This window comes from Oryctolagus cuniculus, chromosome 5 (assembly GCF_051225735.1).
Source record: "Oryctolagus cuniculus isolate XC-2025 breed Fujian yellow rabbit chromosome 5, ASM5122573v1, whole genome shotgun sequence".
Lineage (NCBI taxonomy): Eukaryota > Metazoa > Chordata > Mammalia > Lagomorpha > Leporidae > Oryctolagus > Oryctolagus cuniculus.
Genome location: NC_142871.1, coordinates 14356730 through 14379184, shown reverse-complemented (window position 1 = coordinate 14379184; position 22455 = coordinate 14356730). Strand labels below are relative to the sequence as shown.

Below are 22455 nucleotides of genomic sequence, written 5' to 3'. Positions count from 1 at the left end.
TGCAGGGCCCAAGCACCTGGGCCATCCTCCACTGCACTCCCTGGCCACAGCAGAGGGCTGGCCTGGAAGAGGGGCAACCGGGACAGAATCCGGCGCCCCGACCGGGCCTAGAACCCGGTGTGCCGGCGCCGCTAGGCGGAGGATTAGCCTAGTGAGCCGCGGCGCCGGCCTGTTCTCCACACTTTTTGAAGCTCCCTCATTATATATGTGTTTAAAACACATACATAAAGTGTTTTTAAACAAAATAAGACTTGATATAAGGTTATGGATGTGGTGGTTGATGAAAATATTATAAGCAGAAGTCCTTAAAGACCTAATCTTGCAATCCTTCTAAGAACAATGACCCTGTATTCACCAATTCAGGGTACAGGAACTTTACAGATCATAATTTCCAAGGATAATGAGGATGAAATAGACTTATTAAGTCACAGATGGAAGTGCTTTTCGGGACATACAGTTGGCCTGGGTAAGTGAACACTTTTGCATGCAGAGAAGGTACATAGTGTTGAAAAGGGTTGTCAAGGAATTAGTGAGTTAAAGTTTAAAAGGAGAGCAGTAAGGTAAGTAAGATTAAAAGAGGGTGAATGTATCATTGCAGATCTATGGGACAAGTTTTTGGAGAGATGGCAGGGTAACTATGAAGACCTGAAAGAAGTCAGCGTGATTGGAGCTTAGAAATGAACCATAATTGCCAAGCAGGTTCTAGACTATGCTAACCTAAGTCCCAGGAAGCCATGGAAAGGGGTAATGGTTGGGAATGACATGATCAGTTTTTTTTCTTTCTTTTTTTTAATTACCTAGTGAAGAGTAGTTCAAATATCTTACAAGACAATGGTGGCAGAAGAGAAGGAGAGAAGACTGAATCTATATTTAAGGCTGCTAAAAGGATGTGAAAGATATACTCCAGAAATATCCTAGAAAGATGTAGATGGTGCATTTTATTTATCTGCACTCCTTTTTTTGAAAGATTTACTTATTTATTTGAAAGTCAGAGTTCACAGAGAGAGAAAGAGAGGCAGAGAGAGAAATAGAGGTCTTCCATCTACTGGTTCACTCCCCAATGGGCCACAACAGCTGGAGCCTCGCTGATCCAAAGCCAGGAGGAGCTTCCTCTAGGTCCCCACTTGGGTGCCGGGGCCCAAACACTCAGGATATCTTCCTCTGATTTCCCAGGCTACAGCAGAAAGCTGGATCGGTAGTGGAGTAGCCAGGATTCAAACTGGCGCCCATATGGGATGCCCGCACTGCAGGCGGTGGCCTTACCTGCTGTGCCACAGTGTCAACCCTTTTATCTGCACTTCAATAGTTGCACTCTCAGTGACAAAGTGGTAGGGTATTCTTGCATGAATTACAAGGGAAGCATAAACAAAGGTAAGTCACTTTTCATTTTTTAAATCTCATCTTGTGAAAAGTCCACTTTATATTCGTAAGTAAGAACCCATTTTTCTTTTTCCAGGAAAGCAATGAGAGGTAAGCCTCAGGAGAGTAAGCAATCCTGCTCTGATGGCATGCATAGCACTTTCCTTTCATGGAAAGAATATAATTAAATGCTAGCAGTTTTTAATTTTAAACGTTGAATAGTTCCATTTCATTTGTCTAATTTTGGAGCCAGTAGCTGCTGTTGTTAAATCCATAGCTTTTGAAAATTATATCCATATAATTTCTGGCTTTTTGAAACATTATTTTTTAAAAAAATAAATACCTTCCTTGTCACCTTATTATTTTTTCCTTTCTGAAATAGTGTTATATTATTGTTTTTAGGAGAATGTTTGCATGACTTAGAATTCATAAATTTTGAGCAGAGATTTATCTGCAAATGGATTTTTAAATTATGGGTTTATATAGCTCAGTAATTCTTTAAAGATGGTCAATTTTACATTTTTAAGTTTTGTTTAAGGAATACAACTTCATGCATTTAATATATACAGATTTGGGAGCATGATGATTGCACCCCACACACTCCAACCTTTCTTCCTCCCTCTTCCTTTCCAATTCTTATATTTTACAGAGATCAATTTTCATTTAATTTTTATACTCATAAGATTAACTCTAAACTAAGTTGAGAGTTCACCAATTAGTATAATATATATATATATATCCTCAGAGAGGGAGAGAGAGAGAGAGAGAGAGAATCTTCCAATCCCCAAGTGGTCACAACAGATAGGGCCTGACTAAGCTGAACCAGTATCCTGAAACTCTTTCTGGGTCTCCCACGTGGGTAGCAGGTGTCCAAGCACCTGGGTCATTATTTGCTGACTCCCATGGTGGACCTTTGTAGGAAGCTGGATTTGAAGCAAAGCAGCTGGCATTAGAAACAAGACTCCAAATAGGATGCAGACATCCAGACTGGCAGCTTAACTGGATGCACCACAACACCTGCCCCCAAATATGTAAATTTAGAGGAGGAAAGTGAAGCCCAAAGAGCTACAGTGACTTTGAAGGTGAGAGTTACTCTGTAGCATTCTTGCAGAAAACCAAGGGCCTCTACATGCACCACTGTAGTTGTGAGTGTGCATGGTCCCTGGGCCCCCTGGGATTCCACATATCAGCCCTAAGTGAACTACAGACTCCTGCTTGGAAGATCAGTGCCTGTCTTACACAATCAGAGTTTCAGAAGTCACTCTAGCAAGCTAATGCACTCTCCTGACCCATTATAATCACAAAAATTCATAATGTAGAGTTTGCTTTATAATTTTATAGCCAGTACTTAGATGAATGCAAGCTGACTACTAACAATTTTTACTTAAAGATAGGGATCTCTGAGAACTACTAAGTTTTTCAGATACAAAGTAAACAATTATAGTTGGCTATTAACTATCTAAAGTGACACTTCATCATGTCTTAAATTTCTGCTTGCAGCAGTGTCTGTTTTAAGTTTCAGGCTCCAGTTTTGCTGGTAATGAGAACAGGAGACAACAGGTTTTGTAATGGTGTGAGGGATGGTGATTGCCCAGAATACAGGGGTGATATCTTTCAGAGACAAGGTGATTATTTACATAATACTCTTTGCCAAGCTCTCTGGCCTCCTTCAACTTAAAGACCATGCATAATACTCTTTGCCAAGCTCTCTGGTCTCCTTCAACACAAAGACCATTTCAAATATCATACAATTAACTGTTACCAGCTATTTTGTGTCATTCATTATCTCTGAAAAAGAGATACAACAAGGACACTGGGAGAATGTATGAAACAATTCACAGGTTTGAAAAGCAACAGGGAATTCAAATATGAATCCCAGCAGGTGTTTAAACCTTGTCATGTGCAAAAGTAAGTGATTCATAGGGAAAAAGTTAGTTTAGAAAAAAAATGAAATGAAAGCAGGAGAAAGGAATTTAACATACTATTTTATTCAAGACTACAAATGACATTGCTAGATTTGAGCTATTGCAATTTTTTTTTTTCAGAAATCTTCCATATCAACACTCTGAAAAGACATAAAATTCAGTTTGAGAGGAGATATGTAAGTAAAATTGACAAGTATTCTAATGGGCTGCTGAGTCCAAAAGCACTTTAAATATCATGTGCAATTTAGTGTTTCTTTGCTGGTTAGATTTCCAAGTGAGATGCTATCTTTCCAATGGCTTTTAAAATTCTGTATTCCAGCTTCTTTCAGAGTTACCTGCTATTGTCAATGAAATCCAGTTCCCATGGCCTCCTCTCTTCTGTTATTTGACAGAACTAGAAAATACATGAAATGCTACTATACCCCAATTAGTTCTGGAAGTTGTATGTAATAAGTTTTGCTCTTAGACTATATATTTAAGTTAATGTATTTTCTATGTGTCCTATAGAAATATCTCCAAGAGGGGGCTCCATTAACCATGGATATTTCATAATTCCTAAATAAGCACTAATTTATCAACTAATATTAAGGGACAAAAGGAACAAAATAACGCAGAATTTATTTTCTCCCCAGAAATTACCTATTCATCCCTAATTTGTTAATCTCAATGGCAATTATGCTATATTGCCTTTTCATCTCCTTCCCTCCTAAACTATAATTATAGAATTTTCCCGATTGGCATGTTACTGTGTGTCTTCAAAATGCAAATTCTTTCTTTAGTGTTGGATATAATCAAGGGCAATCATTTTCCTTAAACTTCTATCATTGAACATAGCAATGACAACAGAAGAGACTGGCTATGTTGTTCATTCTCAGTTCTTACAGTTTTTCTATGGATATTCTCTTTTATTTCTACATAACTGAAAAGGAAACTCTTGATCCTCCTCTATATGCTAGAAACTTTAAATAGGCAGGGACTGTGCAGCATACAGAATTTATTCATTTTCATTTAAATATTTAAACTTTTAATAAAAATACTGTATGCTTGAAGCTAAAATATCAAACACCCAAAGTGGAGAAGGCATGTGTTAGTAATGCTTTTGACTGTTGAGTAGTACGAGGTCCAACTCTCAGTAGTTTAAATCATAAGCTTGTTCATTTGAGTTCCTTTAATGAGGAATGAAGGCAGGTAACCATGAAGTCCAGCTAATTTATGCTGCCATCAGGCTCAGGTTCCCTTTCTGTTGTTCTGTTGTGATATATTCATTGTGTGGGCTTATTGTTAATAGTAGCCTTTTACGCCAGTAGTTGTAGAAATTTAGCTCATACTGGCTTCAGATCAGTGCAGCATGCTGGCTGTGGTGGCCATTTCGGGGGTGAACTTATGGAAGGAAGACCTCTCTCTCTCTCTCTCACTGTCTAACTCTGCCTGTAAAAAAAAAAAAAAAGAAAAAAAAGAAAAAGAAAAAAGAAAAGAAATTTATCTCATTTGGGGCCAGATGCAATGTGAAATTTCATAAATTCATCTGTTTATTCCACCAAGAAAGACAATGAAAATGTTAGGATGTAAGAGTTTGGGTGTAGAGGAAGCATGGGCTTCCTCAAACACCTACAGATCAACAATCCCTCCTCCTCACTGTCAGATAAAAACCATCCACAATCTGATTCATCAATAAACTGTTGCAATTTTGCCTTATTCTTCATGAAGCAACAAGAGTGATCTGTTGAAAACAACAAGAGGCTGTGAGACCCATCATAAGATAATTAAAAGAAAAAATATGAAAGGAGGGAGGAGGAAGGCTAGGATGTGAAGTATCATTATGCTCTTAAGTCTTTATTATGGAATACATGAAATTCATTAATTTTATATAATAAAAACAGTGCGGTGCCAAGCTCATCCTAACCTGTCCCAAACCATGTGCAATTTCACACTGGCTGCTTCTTTGTCCACTGGGCTCTCAACATTGGCTGGCTCACTAGAGCAAGCTGGACATACTCAGGACCATGCATTTGCATCTGAATTAGACCATACTATTCTTCCAGTTAACTGTTTGATTGTTCTTCTCTTACATCCTTCAAATCATCATTCAAATGTTGCTTCTCATTGAGGCTTTGGGGAGCTACACTTTTCACAACTGTGACATATCCAAGCCCAGGGATTCCCATCATACCTCTTACCTCTATTTTCATCTTTTAGGATGCATACAGCATTTCTATACTTAAAATTTTTGTTGCTTACACAAAAACATGCAGTTGTCAGAGAGCTGATACTTTTGTCTATTTAGTGCAGTAACTCTGACAATGGAAACAGTTCCTGACACACGGTAAATATTCCTTCCATGAGTGAGTGAAGGAATGTGGCCCAAAGGATGGAGAGTTTAGACAAATGGAGCTCTAATTCCAGGTCTGCAGTGGGGTGCAAGGGGAACGTGGCTGAAAAACTAATATTTGCTGCAAAATGACACAATATTTTGTAGAAGCTGTGATTTTCTTTTTTCATTTTCAGATGGGACTATGTATTAATGTTTTATATTTTTCTTTCCATGGTTGACTGTTACGTGTGCTTAGGGAATGCTTAGGTTTATCTTTCAGATAGGAATAATCAAGAGATTTAGTAGTTACTGGTTCATCTGTCTCTCAGCTGATTAATCTGGGCCAGAGGGGAGTAGGAGCTGGTCTTGCTGACCTTCATCATTGCTATCACCTTTGTCAGCTTCCATCACTGCCAAAACAAATCAGCAATGTCAAGGTTATTGAAATTCACTGAAATGATTTCAAAAAGTGAAATCAATCAGACTTTGGAAGAAAAGTTGTATGTGTTTTAATACTTTATTTCAAGTTGCTCTAAATGATAATAAAAATGGTAAGTAACATCAATAACATAGCACTCATGAGAAGTGAGTTGCTTATCTAAAATACAAGTAACACACTCATTTAATATTTAATGATAGGGGCCGGCACTGTAGTGTATTGAGTAAAGCCCTGGCCTGAAGCATCGGCATCCTATATGGGTGCCAGTTCTAGTCCCAGCTGCTCTCCTTCCAATCCAGCTTTCTGCTATGGTCTGGGAAAGCAGTAGAAGATGGCCCAATGCACCCATGTGGGAGACCTGGAAGAAGCTCCTGGCTCCTGGCTCCTGGCTTCAGATCTACACAGCTCTGGCCATTGCGGCCATCTGGGGAGTGAACCAGTGGATGGAAGACTCTCATTGTCTCTACCTCTCTCTGTAACTCTGCCTGTCAAATAAATAAAATAATCTTTAAAAAAATATTTAATGATAGTATAAGATATTTGCTCTTTTAATTTCCATTTTACTTATGAAGGCTTCAGGAAAAGAGAATTATGTTATTTGCATAAGGTCACAGGAAATTGCCAGTCAAAATCACCCACAAACAGCCAGAATGAATGCACATAAGTGCTCCTGAACTCTCATGTCTTTATTGTTTCTGGACAATAATTCATTTATGTATAAACATGATACAATGAAGTTTTGGTGATACCTTCATGCTCTTATTTTATAACAGATTTTTAGTTCAATTGGAGTGTTTTTGAATTTGAACAAATAGCATTTAAACATATGTTTTATATTCAATTAAAAATTATTGATAAATATTCCTGGAAAAACTCATCTGATATTTTTGTATTATAATAAACACTAAATTCTTCTTGGTATAAAGTTATTAGTTGCATGTATTTTTCATTGGTCTATGATTTTTCTTTTTATATAACTACTACTCAGCCACAAGAAGAATGAAATCATGTCATCTGCAACAAAATGGATGCAACTGTAAACCATTATGCTTAGTGAAATAAGCCAGTCCCCAAAAGACAAATGTTATATATTTCGCTGATATATGGTAGTCAATATAGAATACAAAATGTGTAAGAATGAAATGGACATCTTGTAATTTGATTGTTGTATTTAGCCCTTGTTTAAACTTCTGTGGAACTGTGGTCTTTCTACTTTTTACCTGTTGAATATTCTGGTTAGTTGTACATTAAGCCTCTGATTTTAGAGTGGATTGAAATTATGTTTTTGTAATAATTAAAGAAAAAGAAAAAAGGAAGGAAAGATGGGACTTGAGGGTGAGAGAGAAGCATGGTTATTTCTTAGAATTATACCTATGAAATACAAGAAATCTGTTCTTTAGAGTAATAAGAGTTTTAAAAATTAAACAAACGGTATATTAAATCATTATTTTAACTATTACTAACAGTAAAATAGATGCTGATGGAAAACCATGGGAATAACTTAATTTCAAAAATAAATACTTAAAAAACAAAAAATAAAATAAAGATCAGTATTACTGTTAAATCAAGTTTTTCTCTGTTCCTTTGGTTCTCAGTTGAAAACAGTAAAAATCTATAGAAATAGTTTTCCTTGAAGATTTGCAAGAAGTCTGAATATAATACATATTTGTGGAGTAAATGAAGTCTTCTTCAATTTATTTTCATGTTTAATGTTTTAGTAATTTCCTGTTTAGTTACTTCATCAAAAGAAAGATGACTTAAAAATTTTATTAGACAGTGTCATTCTTTATAGAAACAGAATGTAGAAAATGATTGGCATTAAATCCTTTTACCTTTTGTCCTGGTCTCAGGGATAGAGTACTTCTCCTATCTGCTCTTAGTTATATGCACTCATTTGATGCATCTCTGACCAAGGAAATACAGGTAGAACCAATTAGTCCACTTCTGTGCCTGACAATATCATCTTCTGATCTCTCTTTTCATGCCAGATGGGTATAAATACCTAACAGAAATGGGGATGTCATGTGCTAAAGATGGCAAAAGTTTTATTATTAACCATGGATCATAAATGGTTTCCTATCATAATTGTATATATTCCCATCTCTTTCACATAGTTGAAAATAAATACCTAAATGCCAAACTACCAAAATTTGCAGTACTGTTTATAAGAGCGGTTATAATTATTCCCACAGAAGGAATTATTAGATTAGAGTGCCACACTGATAAAAATCTAAATTTTTTATCTTGGTTCAGTAATTTGGTGTTAGGAAGTAATAAAAGTGATGTGAAAAACTAAATGACATTGCTCATGGGAATTCAAAATAGTCCAGCCACTTTGGAAGACAATTTGACAGTTTATTATGAAACCAAATATACTCTTTCCATGTGACCTAGCAATTGTATTCCTTAGTATATATTTACCAAGGAAGTTGAAAACTATGTTTACACAAAAATCTTTGCAGGGGTGTTTTCAGTAGTTTTACAGATAATAACAAAAACTTGGAAAGAACCAAGATGACCTCAGTAGGTGAATATATAAATAAATTGCAATATGTGCACACAGGAAATTCACTCCCAGGAAGTGAAAAACATGTAGGAAACTTTAATTGCATATCACTAGGTGAATGAAACCAATATGAAAAGGCCACATACTATATTATTCCAGCTACATGGCACTTTGGAAAAGGCAAAACAAGACATTAAAATGATGAATACTTTCCAAGGATCAGAAGAACGAAGGGATGGATAGCCAAAGCATAGAGGATTTTTAGGGCACTGAAACCATTCTGCATGATATTATAATACTGGAAACTTTTCATTATACTTTTGGAAAACCCATAGAAAGTACAACAAGAGTACTTTGGAAATTTATATTCATTAAATAAAAGTTAAAAAAAATAAAAAAAAAAACATTTTAAATAAGATCTTCACTGGCATCCAAATATGTTTGTAATCAATGGTCATTTTGGAAAATATTTCTATTTTTTTTTAAAGATTTTAAGTTAATATGTGTGGATCTTATTCTCATCATTAGGTAATAAATGGAAGGATAAATACAAAAAAAAGAAAGTACAACAAGAGTGGAGTATACTGTAAACTAAGTATCTCATTATTGATTCAGTCATCTAATAAGTGCCCCACTCTGTTGTGGAATATTGATAGAAGTAAAGGTTTTACCAGTGTTGGATAGGGATTATATGGGGATACTCTTGATGTTGCTACTCAAATTTTCTGTGAACTTATGCTGCTTTAAAAAATCAAATCTATTTTAAAATTTAGAATTAAGAAAATCATATTATGCAGTTGCAAAAAAAAAAGTTGGAAAAATTCTGTCTGTAATAGCATAGATGGCCAAGCACTATGTGTCAATTCCCCAGGGCTCCTGTAACAAAGTACCACAGACTGCATGGCTTAACCATCAGGAATGTCTTGTCTCATGAATGTGAGGCTACAAAAACTCGTCATATTGAGTTAAAAGCCCATTGTACTCGAGTATGCCTGAACCACATAGTTACATCTGCAATGACCCTATTTCTGAATAAGGTCACATTCTGAGATACTGAGAGTTAAGTCTTCACTACACATGTTAAGTCTTCAATATATCAATCTAGGGTAGGGAAACAAAATTCAGTGCTTAACATCAACCAAACCTTGAATTGTAAGAGAACAGGTTAAAACAGAACATTACTAAGATATTTTGGTTGATATTTGCTAAGTGTAATAAAGAATAAGACAGATGGGCACAGGTAATGATTGATTGATGTAGACAGAGGGGATATGAGCAGAATTACAGAAATACCAGACCTTGATGAGTTGGAAAATTACAGAGCAGCAAGTATGATTGCCATATCTGTGAATGACAAAGATCTTCCTACCCAAGCTTGAAGACTGGGGTGTAACATAATGACATATTCAAAGACGAGGGAATGACCAGGCTTTGTGTGAAAATCCTAGTAATCTGGGAGACTAACAATTATTGAATGAAGCATGACTATTAAGGGCAAATTGTTGCAAAGATTGATATTTTGCATCTGAACTGATTGTCTGAGATTGTAGGTCAGAATACTGTTTTCATATATTATCTGATCTCCCATCCATATATTCTGGAAAGTGAGGTAAAGAACCATACAATAGCTACTCATACAAAGTATAAAAATGCATCTTTGAGCATAGAGCACAAACCTTGACAGGTTTCATTCCTAAATCAGCAGCATAGCACTTCTCTCCAGAGACCTGGCTGGAGGGTGCACAGGCAAACATGTTCTGAATTATACAGTAATCAAATGGCTCCCATAACCAACCGCTTATCATGATGCTTCTTTTACCAGGAAGTGGGTCCTTTAAGTGGTGACGTTTTCTGAGGGATTTCATTTTCAGATACGAAATCAGATATTCTGTCTGCTCATGGATTGTGGGACCTCCTTAAAAGTTGTAGGCTTGGAAATTATTCTATATGGGAAATACATATCACTTTTTGTACAGAAATTTATTTCTAGAAAATAAATATTTCAAGTAACGATGAAATGAATTATGCATTATGAATATATCCCCTTCCTTTACCCGTGAGGACATCCTTAATTAGTATCAGCTGATAGAACATTAACGTGAACACTAAGATGTATGCTCAAATTAATGAAAGTAATAAAGCATCTCACTGGTTAATTAATTTATGCATGAAATCAGCACCGCTATGTCAATGTGGAATTTTAAGCTTCATATCACATAAAAAACAGAAGAGATAGATTGCTTTTTAATTTTCTTAACAATTTTAAAACCTTATCACAGAAAGAAACACATGCATATGTAATGATTAACTACAAATCATATGGCCCACCAGAGATTTTGTTTAGAAAAATGCCTCCATGTCTAAATGCCAGTGCCTTTATATATCAGATGATACTTGTAATCAACTCCCTGGCTTGCCAAAGCATCGTGTGGAACTTTTAAAATTAGTACACACATAGTTTTTGTTCACAATATTTTGTCCAAAATATTTTTTTTAATTTTTTCCTTTTTTTATGCAAACTAAACTTTTATTTAATGAATATAAATTTCCAAAGTACAGCTTATGGACTACAATGGCTTCCCCCCAATAACGTCCCTCCCACCCACAACCCTCCCCTTTCCCACTCCCTCTCCCCTTCCATTCACATCAAGATTCATTTTCGATTCTCTTTATATACAGAAGATCAGTTTAGCATACATTAAGTAAAGATTTCAACAGTTTGCTCCCACACAGAAACGTAAAGTGAAAAATACAGTTTGAGTACTAGTGATAGCATTAAATCTCAATGTACAGCAAACTAAGGACAAAGATCCTACATGAGGAGTAAGTGCACAGTGACTCCTGTTGTTAACTTAACAAATTGACACTCTTGTTTGTGGCATCAGTAATCAACCTAGGTTCTTTTTTTTTTTTTTTTTTTTTTTTTTTTTTTTTATTTTTTTATTTTTTGACAGGCAGAGTGGACAGTGAGAGAGAGAGACAGAGAGAAAGGTCTTCCTTTGCCGTTGGTTCACCCTCCAATGGCCACCGCGGCCGGCGCGCTGCGGCCGGCGCACCGCGCTGATCCGATGGCAGGAGCCAGGAGCCAGGTGCTTTTCCTGGTCTCCCATGGGGTGCAGGGCCCAAGCACCTGGGCCATCCTCCACTGCACTCCCTGGCCACAGCAGAGGGCTGGCCTGGAAGAGGGGCAACCGGGACAGAATCCGGCGCCCCGACCGGGACTAGAACCCGGTGTGCCGGCGCCGCTAGGCGGAGGATTAGCCTAGTGAGCCGCGGCGCCGGCCTCAACCTAGGTTCTTGATCAGATCTTGTCCTGACAGTTGATGTACAATGTAATACTTTATCCATTTTAGTATTTTTTTGTTCTAGTACCATTGGTTGAACTCTGTAATTAACACACAATTATTCTTAGGTGTTTAAATTTTAACTGAAAAGTGATCCCTGTTAGGAATTTGGAAAACATTATGCTGAGTGAAATAAGCCAATCCCAAAGGGACAAATACCACTTGTTCTCCTTGATAGACGACAACTAACTGAGCACCAAAAAGGAAACCTGTTAAAGTGAAATTAACACTATGAGAAACGGTGACTTGATCAGCCCTCGCCCTGACTGTTGATGAGCAACTTGATATGTTATCCCTCTTAGTACTTTTTTTGTTTGTTCTACTTAATACTTTTGGTTGAATACTGTAATCAATACACAATTCTTCTTAAGTGCTGAAACTTAACTGAAAAGTGATCACTGTTAAATATAAGAGTGGGAATAAGAGAGGGAAGAGATGTGCAATTCGGGACATGCTCAAGATGACTTACCTCAAACGGTAGAGTTAGAAACATACCAGGGGATTCCAATTCAATCCCATCAAGGTGGCATGTACCAATGCCATCTCACTAGTCCCAGTGATCAATTTCTGTTCACAATTGATCATAATGATAGGACTAAGAACCAAAGGGATCACAGAACAAGAATAGTGTCTGCAAATACTAGCTGATAGAATCAAAAAGGGAGAGAATGATCCAACATGGGAAGTGAGATACACAGCAGACTCATAGAATGGTAGATGTCCTAAATAGCACTCTGGCCTCAGAATCAGCCCTAAAGGCATGCAGATCCGGCTGAAAAGCCCATGAGAGTATTTCAGGCATGGAAAGCCAAGACACTCTGGGGGAAAAAAACAAAAAACAAAACAAAAAAACAAAAACAAAAAACAAAAACAAACAAACAAACATACAAAAAAAAAAAACCTAAATGAAAGATCTCTGCGAGTGAGATCCCACTGGAAAGAACGGGTCATCAAAGAAGGAGGTACCTTTCTCTGAAGGGAGGAGAGAACTTCCACTTTGACCATGGCCTTGTCTAAATATGATCAGAGTCAGTGAACTCGGGGGCTTCCATAGCCTTGGCAGCTCATGACAAGAGCCTAGGTTGATTACTGATGTCCAAAATATTTTTAAAGATTTATTTGAATATTAGAATTAAAAGGCAGAAGGAGAAGGAGAGGCAGAGAGAGAGGGAGAGGGAGAGGGGGAGAGAGAGAGAGAGAGAGAGAATCTTCCATCTGCTGGTTCAATTTCAAGATGTCTACAACAGCCAGGGCTGGGTCAGGCAGAAGTCAGTAGCCAGAAGCTTTTTCTGGCTCTCCCACATGGGTAGCATGGACCCAAGCACTTGGGCCATTTTCTCTGCTTTTCCCAGACCATTAGCTGGGAGCTGGATTGAACTGAAGCAGCCAGGATTGGAACCAGAGCGCATGTTGAATACTGGCATCACAAGCAGTGGCTTTAACTGCTGCATCACCATGCCCAACCACATTCAAAATATTCTAAAGAACATATTACAAATATTACAAACATATGTATTTCCTTGAAATGTACATAGTCCATCTTCTCTACCACCAAGTAAAACCAACTGCTGATTATAGTTAGGTCTCTGATAGTTGTATCTGTATTGAACTTGTACAAACTTAGCAATAAACAATATAACATAACAACTATTTACATTGTACTGAGTATTCTAGAAAATGTTAAGATAAGATATACAGAAGAATATGGGTCTATAATTTGTAAATACTACACCATTTTGAATGACGGATTTGAGAATATATTGGATCTTGGTATCTGTGGTAGGTAGGGGTTGAAATCAATCCTCGGTAGATACCGAAAGATGATGGCACTATAGGAAATTTTCTCTTATAAACACAATTTGGAGAATTATTTATCCAATGGAAAGCTTATTGGCTGGTAATAAAAGAATGCAGCCTCTTTGCTCTTTATTTGTACATATTTTTAATATACAAGAAAGTTTTTTAGCTTGATTTCCTTTCCAGGAGATGGGTGAAATAGCATCAATTCTATTTACTCCATTCAGTTTTTTAAATGGTAAAACATTAGCTGGGAAAGAAAACTGAGCAAAATGTAAATATTCATTCCAAGGTACAAATACCAACGTGAAATTTTCCTTGTCAGACACAGACAAAATTAGAACTAGAAAATATTGAAGGGGAGAACTCATGCCTGTCTGTCTGAGATAAGTACTTCCTCAAGGACTTTCTGGAAGATCTACAAGAAATTCCTTCTGGTATCACAGACACCCATTCTTAGCATCCCTCAAATGTCTGACAGGTTTCTTTTAAAGCTTATCTTCACACTCTAAGACTGCAGTAGTTCAGACAAGTTGTTCTCCACAGAATACTAGCTCTGCAAAATTACCTCCATCAACAAACTGATACTTATTCCTTCCTCAAGTCTTTAAGACTAGTGAATGTTTGCATCCAAGCAGTTTACATAAATGTTCTTCTCTTTTAAACCAATAAAAAACTTCTCCTTACTTCAAGCTCCTTGGATACCCCCAGTTTATTACGACACACATATTCCGATTGAACTGCTCTGCTAGGCCCAAATAAGTATCATTACTGTGTGGACAGTCTCTGTTGTTATTTAGGTTGTCAGTTCTCAATAAATTGTTGTTTTCAATGAGAACTTTGGTTGATGATGTCATATAGTTATCAGAAATATATAACTGATTTTTTCTAAAAAACTTACATAGTTTTGCAGAAAACTATACTTAAATTAATTCTGTATAAATATAGAATTGCTTGGACTTCTTAGTCTTTTTTTTTTTTTGCGAATTTAGATACAAAAAGCAAACAATGGAGTTTCTGAACAACTTTGTTAAATTATCATTTGTATAAAATAAAGATATACTGATTTATAGTTTGGTATTGTGGCACCTGTGTAGATAACACCCCAATCAAAATATACTCCTATCCCTTGTACCTCCATTACAGACTTGTCCAGTGGCGCAATCTCCTATCCAGGAAGGCGCTGTTCTTTTTTTGATTTTTTGGTATTGAAAACACAAATTGGGAAATTTGATACCTGGCTTCTTCCACTCAGTGAAATGTCTGTGAGCTTCATTCATGCTGTTAAGTAAAGGAGCAATGCATCCATTTGCTTACTGAGCAGTTTTCTAGTCAAAGAATTGGAGGAATATTTTATCCACTCACTTCTTGATGCATATTTGGATTCTAATTCTTGGTCATTATTTCTTTTTTTGCTTATACAATTTTTTTAGAAAACTTTTATTTAATAAATATAAATTTTGATAATACAACTTTTGGATTATAGCAGTTTTTCCCCCCATAACCACACTCCCACCTGCAAACCATCCATTAAAGCTATTATAAACATTGTTTTCTATACTCTGTTGTGGATATTCATCTCATGTTATAAGAAACTGAAAGAATGTTTTCCAAAGTGGACATACCAATTCGCAATCTCATCATAAATATAAGAAGACCTCAATTGTTTTATATTCTTGTACATATGTGTTTTTTCCAGTCCTTTAATGTTTGGGCAATCTTAAAATTATTATTGCTTTTAATTTGCTTAAGTTAATTATTATCTTTAGATAAGTTTTTTTCTGAAATTATTGCAAAAGAATTAAAGTTTTAAGATTAAAATAAAAGTACATAATATAGGACAAGTTGATATTGGAGACTATGAAGTAGATATGTGAAAATAATATATGTTAAACATTTTAAAAATCAAGAAATTAAAATCAAAGAAGAAAGAAATGCTTTTGTATATCAATGTTGTGGCAAATATAGTTTTGTTAAACCAATGGTTAAGAATGTTACATTGCTATAGCTCATAGATTTTTTTTATATATTTAAAAGCAAGATTTATTAGGGTCAAAGACCTCCAGCCAGAGCAGCATAGAGGGGGGTTCCAAGAGAGACAAAACCCGAAGGGGCTGGTGGTACTGGGGTTTTTAAGGACAATTTTAGGGAAGGAAAAAAAACCTTCATCTTGACATTCTGTTGCAAGATAGGGACAAAACTGATCAAAAGACCAGATTTGCAAACTTTTATCCAGTCTGGCTTGCTAAAGATAAAACAAAGAGCCAACAGAAGGGTGGGATAACTAATTTGCTTTACAGTAAACTGGGAGCTCAGAAGGCGTTGACCACTCCCTTGCTATGCAGATACTTTTCACCTTACTAGAGGCAACCTCAGGGGAAAGCATGCTGATCTATTATCCGTTTAAAATTTATTGCATATGAGCAAAATGGTCATCTTTCTATTTGATTATTATTATTATTATTATTATTTTTTTTTTTTTTTGTGACAGGCAGAGTGGACAGTGAGAGAGAGAGACAGAGAGAAAGAAGGTCTTCCTTTGCCGTTGGTTCACCCTCCAATGGCCGCCGCGGCTGGCGCGCTGCGGCCGGCGCACCGCGCTGATCCGATGGCAGGAGCCAGGAGCCAGGTGCTTTTCCTGGTCTCCCATGGGGTGCAGGGCCCAAGCACCTGGGCCATCCTCCACTGCACTCCCTGGCCACAGCAGAGGGCTGGCCTGGAAGAGGGGCAACCGGGACAGAATCCGGCGCCCCGACCGGGACTAGAACCCGGTGTGCCGGCGCCGCTAGGCGGAGGATTAGCCTAGTGAGCCGCGGCGCCGGCCTGATTATTATTATTATTTTTTAAAGATTTATTTATTTATTTGAAAGTCAAAGCTACACAGAGAGAGAAGGAGAGACAGAAAGAGAGAGGGAGGTCTTCCACCTACTGATTCACTCTTCAGTTGGCCGCTATGGCTGGAGCTGTGCTGATCTGAAGCCAGGAGCCAGGAGGGAGGAGCTTCCTCCGTGTTTTCCCAAGCAGGTTCAGGGGCCCAAGGACTTGGCCATCTTCTAGTGCTTTCCCAGGCCATAGCAGAGAGCTGATCGGAAGTGGTGTCCACAAGGAATGCCGACACTGCAGGCAGCGGTTTTAACCACTATGCCACAGTGCTGGCACCTTACTTATTATTTATAGCTCTTGTCTATATTCCCATTAAGCTAGAATCTTTTAACACTTTATTTGTTCAATTTTAAAATTTATTCAAAATTAATTCATAATAAATTAATTTAATTTTGATGCAGTTAATAAAGTTATGTTCTATGTATACCATTTAAATGAATATATGAAATTGTTTAAACTTGCAGCACCTATGTTTTGCAAAATAACACATATACATATATTCTTATGCATCTTATATGATTAAGGCTGGGGACATTGGTTAATCTAGATAAATGAAACATAATCAAGGACTAAAAATAATATGAATTTATTGAGGTATCATGCATTAGAAAGTTTGAATTTCACACATGGAAAGAATGGATCAGGCAATAAATATTTCTAAAATACAGTAAAATAAATATTGCCCTTTACATAATGTAGAAAAATCGATTTCAGGTGAATTAAATTTTAATGTGACAGCAAACCTTAAGCATTTGATGCAAATTTGTTAAGTATTGTTTTATGGTTTCAAAATAGAGAGAACCACCTTAAGCTACATATTTTTATGCACAGATCAGAAAGGAAAAGAATAATTCATTTTTCCTGAAGGAAAATGTTAATAAAAGTTTCCTCTCATCAAAAGATAGAATAAAAAATTTAGAAGAGCTAAAGAATGGGGGAAAGTACTTGAAGCACAGTTTCTGAATATTAAAAAAAAAAGAATCCTCCTACTCTTCAATTATAAAATCCAATTGTTATGAATAAGTAATCTTCAGAAAGAGGAAATGCAGTGCAGATTAAAAGCCCTTGGCAAGAGCCTGAGAAGTATAAAAATGTTTCAGAAGTTGGGCAATGGAACTCACACTGTGCTGTAGTGGAGGCATGATTTAGAGAGAAATATGTTGCTATTTAGTGATTTTAATTGTGTACATCCAATATGATGCTGCCATCCATAACTCATAGAAGCTATAATGTATCCACAGGAGAATCATATGATTATATTTATCAGACTTTTATTTCTCTTAGAGGGCTTGGTAGACTATCTAAACGACTAGTGCTGCTGTAACAATATATGTGGATTAAACAAGAGAAATCTACTATTGTTGGAGGTTGGATGTCAAATGAAAGTCTCAGCAGATGAATTACTTCTAAGGGCTGGGAGGAGGCATCTGTTCTCTGCCTCTCTTCTAGCTACTGCAGGAATTGCAGCAGTCTCTGACCTCTGCATATAGACTCTCGTCCCAGACATGGCCTACATTGTCTTGTGGTGTTCGCTCCTTTTGTGTCCTATTTTTCCTTTTCTGTAAGGGTATGAGATATATTGTTTTAGGACCCACCCTGATGACCTCATTTAAACCTGATTAAATCTGCAACAACCTATTTCCAAATGAACTTCTATTTGAAGATATCGGGGGTTATAATTTCAACATAGCTTCTTTTGTATGACATAGGTCAACCCAAAACATTACCAATAGATAAAAGAGGTTAACACAAATAGGATGCTTCATAGAAGTACTAATGTATATTAAAATCCTAAAAACTCTCAGTAGTAACACATAAAGTAAAAATTCTAAAAATACACAAAACAACATTAAATAAAAGACTTTACCAGGGGCCAGTGCTGTGGAGTAGCAGGTAGAGCTGCTACCTGCAGTGCCATCATCGCATATGCATGCTGATTTGAGTCCTGGCTGATCCACTTCTGATCCAGCACTCTGCTATGGCCTGGGAAAGCAGTAAAAGATTGCTCAAGTCCTTGGGTCCCTGCACCCACATGGGAGACCTGGAAGAAGCTCCTGCCTCCTGGCTTCAGATTGGCGTGACCAATTGGGAACTGAACCAGCAGATGGAAGACCTCTCTCTCTCCCTGCCTCTCCCCCTCTCTCTTTGTAACTCTGAATTTCCAAATAAATAAATAAATCTTTTTTTAATAAGAAGACTTCAAGAAATTTCTAGAAGAAAACAAAGAGAAAACATTTCACGGATTGGTATAGGTGATGACTTCTTGGATAACAGCTCAAAAGCACAGGTAACAAAAGCAAAACTAGACAAGATATCAAACTTGTCTATTATCAAACCCAGAAGCTTCTTCACAGCAAATAAAGCAATCCATAGAGTGGAGAGACATCCAATAGAATTGGAGAAAATACCTGTAAGTTACTTACCTGACATCCACAATGTATCAGCAACTCAAAATACTCATCAACAAAACCACAATCAATTCAGTTAAGAAATGGGTCAATGACCTGAAAAGAGTTCTCAAAAGAATAAAAACAAATGGACCAGAAATATATGAAAACATTCTGAATATCATGGCTATGTAGGAAATCAAAATCAAAATCACACTGAGATAACTCATCCTGTTGTGAGGAGTTGGGTTAATAGGAAGTCAAGGTGGTCCCTATGGAATTTGAGTTGTAGAATGCTTGCTTCCCCCCAAAAATGTTATCTTTAGCAAAAACAAAATGTCTGCCCTCCTTCCTTAGGAATCTCCAAATTTACCATGAGAATAACAAGGGAATGATTGCATCTTCTTGAGCTCACAGTTTACTGTGCAAACAAGTTACTTACCCCACCCTTCTGGATGGATTTTTGCTTTATAATGAGCAAGCCAGATAGGATAAAGGATTGTAAATCAGGTCTTTTGATAGGTTTTTTCCCTGCCTGGTAACTGAATGACAAAACTGATGTTCAAGTAATTTTTTTCCCTTGGAATTGTACTTAAATCCCAAGTGTTTTGGGGTCCTTGGGGTCTTTTCCCCTCTTGGAAGCCCCCCTTCATGCCCCTCTGGTTGGAGGTCTTTGATTGTAATAAATCTTGCTTTTTAAAATCTCTATGCTTGTCTGTTTGGAAATTCTTCTTCCATGTGAGGCAAAGAATTGAGGTAAAAATATCTCCTCTATCGCCATTTTCCCATAACACTATCAGAATGGCTGTTATCAAAAAGACAGAAAGTAACAAATGGGCAAGGATGCAGAGAAAGGGGGACTCCTTTTTTTAATAGAATTTTTTTTTTTAATTTTAAAGTCAAAGAGAGAGAAGGAAAGAAAGAGGAAAAGGGAAAGGGCGGGAGAGAGAGAGAGAAAGAGAAAGCTTTCATCTGCAGGTTTACTCTCCAAATGGTTGCAAAAGCCAGGTCTGGGCCAGGCAGAAGCCAAAAGCCAAGAACTCAGTACTGTTTTCCCATATGAGTGGTAGCCCCAAGTAAATGGGCCATTTCCTGTTGCCTTCATGTTGTAAGCAGGCATATAGGATAAAATTGATCAGGTTTGTGAGCTGGAAGACCATGCCTTCACCACGCCCCTGTGAGACCTCATGCCCCTACCTGGCCACTGGCCCACTGGCCAGTCAGGTTAATTAACCACTCCCCCTTGAAAGTGGATTAAAAACCTGGGATATGGTGTGCCCAGCCCTTTTTGGGCCCTTTCTTCTCTTTGGCCTTTGGCCATTGCGGGGCCTGTAGCCCTGCGCCTCCAAGGCCACCCACCCCATGCTTCCTGGCCTGCATGCTCCTCCACTTGCTGGCTCCTGGTGTTTGGTATGAAACTAGATTTCCTTATCTCCTTTAGATAGGGCCCTCATTCTCCTATGTGGCTTTTTCATGGAATAAAATCTTAAAACTTATCAAGCTGCCTTGTTCATTCATGCTGGTATTCAGAATTCTTAGACTATTAGGCAAGAATCCACACAGCCTTATTAATATTGAGAATTTATTAATAAGCATAACATATTGTATGGCACTGCATATTCTGATTTCATTCCCAGGCACCTTAGTGGGAAGCTGGATCAAACATAGACGACCTAGTACTCAAACTGGCACTCAGATATAGGATACCGGCATAGCAGGCAGAGGATTAACCCTCTACCTCCTAACCATCATTACACCATCCCCAGAAAGAAGAATTCTTACAAACATTTGATGGGAATGTAAATTAGTGCAACCATTATGGAAAACACTATGGAGACGTCTTTAAAACCTAGAAATAGATGTGATGAATGATCCAGGAATCTTACTACTGGGCATGTACTCAAAAGACACAAAAATCATTGTATCAAAGAGATACTTGCTCCATTATGTTTATAGCAGCACTGTTCACAATAGCCAAAAATGCAATCAACCAAGGTTTCCACCAAAAAGACTAATGAATAAAGAAAATATGGTATATACACACAATGGAATACCATTCATCTATAACAAAGAATGAAATCCTGTCATTTACAGCAAAATGGGTAGAACAGGACATCACACTGAGTAAAATAAGTAAGACTAAGAAAGACAATACTGTGTGTTCTTCCTTATATGTGGGAGATAAGATTTTTAAATATTCAATCTGAACACATAATGTTAATTACTGGAGTCTGGGATAGTGGGAGGGATCAAAGGAGTTTGTATGAAAATAATAAGAGAAGCTGAGAGTGGTTCATTAATTGTGATAAGCATGTTAATATGAGATTTTAATAAGGGAAATGGTGTGAGAGATACATAGGAACTCTTTGTATTAGTAACTCCCAATTTTGGTTTTGAAACTTAAATTAACAATAAAAATGTGAAGAAATCCATGTGTATTATTATAATACCCAGCAAAGACATATATATAAATATTATAAAAATACATAGAGAAAAGAAATACATACCTAGAGTAGGATGAAGAGGATAATAAAACAAGATGATACAATCTAAAATATGAACTGAATGAAATATGAAAGTGAAATTTGTAAGTAAAATAAGAATTGGGTTTTACAGAGTTGGTTAAGACTATCTATCATGTATTAAATAATATTACCAACAATTCTGTGCTGAATGTCTCAACTTAAGCCTAAACAATTTACATATCAGAAGATTTATGTAAACTTTTTTTCATTTTTTGGAAAACCACATAACTTGGGAATATTAGCTTTTCATTAATACCATGAAATAGCTGAGATGGTTACTTTTAACTTTTATTTAGCAAATATAAATTTCCAAAGTACAGCTTATGGATTACAATGGCTTTTTCTCCCCCATAACTTCCCTCCCACCCACGACCATCCCCTCTCTCGTTCCTTCTCCCCTTCCATTCACATCAAGATTCATTTTCAATTATCTTTATATACGGGAGATCAATTTAGCATATATTAAGTAAAGATTTCAACAGTTTGCACCCACACCGAAACACAAAGTGTAAAATACTGTTTCAGTACTAGTTATAGCATTAATTCACATTGAACAACACATTAAGGACAGAGGAGTAAGTGCACAGTGACTCCTGTTGTTGACTTAACAAATTGACACTCTTGTTTATGGCGTCAGTAATCTCCCTAGGCTCTTGTCATGAGTTGCAAAGGCTATGGAAGCCTTTTGAGTTTGCTGACTTCGATCTTATTTAGACAAGATCATAGTCAAAGTGGAAGTTCACTCCTCCTTCAGAGAAAGGTACCTCCTTCTTTGATGGCCCATTCTTTCTACTGGGATCTCACTTGCAGAGATCTTTCATTGAGGTTTTTTTGTTTTGTTTTGTTTTTGTTTTTTGCCAGAGTGTCTTTTTTTTGCCAGAGTGTCTTGGCTTTCCATGCCTAAAATACTCTCATGGGCTCTTCAGTCTGATACGAATGCCTTAAAGGCTGATTCTGAGGCCAGAGTGCTATTTAGGAC

At 36.9% G+C, this 22455-nt stretch overlaps 1 pseudogene; it reads left to right on the top strand.

Annotated features, from left to right (window-relative positions):
• The first annotated feature begins 339 nt into the window (after positions 1-339).
• The window catches only part of LOC100350260 (poly(rC)-binding protein 2 pseudogene), a 196336-nt pseudogene continuing 174220 nt past the window's right edge, over positions 340-22455 (top strand).